This window comes from Aplysia californica, unplaced genomic scaffold, assembly GCF_000002075.1.
Source record: "Aplysia californica isolate F4 #8 unplaced genomic scaffold, AplCal3.0 scaffold00027, whole genome shotgun sequence".
Taxonomy (NCBI): domain Eukaryota; kingdom Metazoa; phylum Mollusca; class Gastropoda; order Aplysiida; family Aplysiidae; genus Aplysia; species Aplysia californica.
Genome location: NW_004797297.1, coordinates 2,111,574 through 2,113,335, shown reverse-complemented (window position 1 = coordinate 2,113,335; position 1,762 = coordinate 2,111,574).

Sequence of the window (1,762 nt, the reverse complement as noted above, 5' to 3'; positions counted from 1 at the left end):
GTGTGTGTGTGTGTGTGTGTGTGTGTGTATGTTTGTACGTTACAATGTACATGTATATGTATTTATATGGTAAAGAAGTAGCTGGTAGAATATATGGCCACGGACTGGGACTGGGAGACAGGGGCGGCTCGTGGGGCTAAAAAGTGGGCGTGCACAATTAGGCAACAGCAGGTTGAAGATAATCAAGGGCATAGTAAATGGGATGGTAGGATCTTTGGTTGGTGAAGGAGGACCTTATGCGTTTATTTTCATTCTTTTTACTGGTCGTTTTGATTTCTAGAACTAAATCTGTTTGTTAGCTTAATATCAATTTCTTTATCCTGCATTGGAACTGAACACTCGAGTAATAACTTTCACCACTCCACTACAAAACCATTCGAAGACACAACTCAGAGGGCGGTGACTTAAGTATGTCACGTTCACCTCCCTCAGGTTCACGGTCACAGAGTCGCTTAAAATAGTGACAAGACTATGAACCAATCACAATTCACCTGAGAACTCCGCTGGATTGCTCAGGGGATCACATAATTTTGGCATTGAATAGGCTAGTGTACAGGCTATCGCGTTTTAGACTGCCTACTGTGGGCTATGTTTCGTGGGTGCACATTTGAGATGTGCCGTCTTGTTAATATTAATGTACCGCCAAACTCGCTACGAGTGTCGTCATCGCTTGGATTATCCCAAAGAGCGATTTATAGGTCAGATAGCCGCAGTTGAATATTCTATGTCGTTTAGTTAAAGCGCGTGGACTTTGGCATGGCATAGTAGATGTTTTACGGCGCTTTTGACACAGAAATTACAGTTACAGCGCCTGCAGTGACCTTGTGTTGCTACATGTATTATATTTGGCTAGTGTTTGTTTCTGACTTCTTTTATTTCATGTTTGTGGGTGCTTTTCGTAATAGAACATTTTAAAAAATGGGCAGCACTGCACGACCGTGCTCTATGGACGAACCGCGCCTGCTGGGAGAGATCAAGCATGTTTGGGCAATCATGGTGACGATGGAATTAGTCTTGAAACGGTTTCATGAACAATTCATATGGCGACAGCACTAGCCAAACTAAAGACCTTTTAGCAAACTGATATAAAAACATCACAATGAAGAGAAGACTGTGGCACAGAACACAGGCTCTAGAAATGTGACGCAATTGTTTGAAGGTTGGCCCATCTTACGTGGGCCAATTATACAAGAGAAAGTAATATCCTCTGTCCCACTTTCCCATATATCTCATACCAGTAAAGAAAAAAGAAGTGATACAGCACGGCCACATTGCAGGATCCAGTGGCCTTGGAAAGACCTTTGTTGAAGGAACGAGAAGGCAGAGAAGCAGACAAAATAAACAGACTGTCGACAGACAATATACTGAGTTTACATCAATGCCTTTTGCAAAGACCTCGTTCTTGACGGGAAGTAGTTTCGGGGGGGAAAAACATAGTGGATTGTGCAGGAAATACAACCGCTATAAAAATGGCCTGTATGAACCATAACAACACACAGCTACGCCATATCTTATGAGTAAAGGCATAAGTAGAGAAATAAAGATAAAGTAAGGAAGAAGAAAAAAAAAGAAAAGAAACGAACCCACCGCCCAGTCAAAGATGAAAATAATATAAACTAATAAAGCGTGCCAAGTTTAAGAGTTTCTGACCACCTCCACCCCGTCTCCGACCAACACTTCACTCTAGAGCAGAGAGAAGTGGGGGAGGGCATAGACAGAGAGAGAGAGACATAGAGACAGAGAGACACAGAGAGAGAGGGGG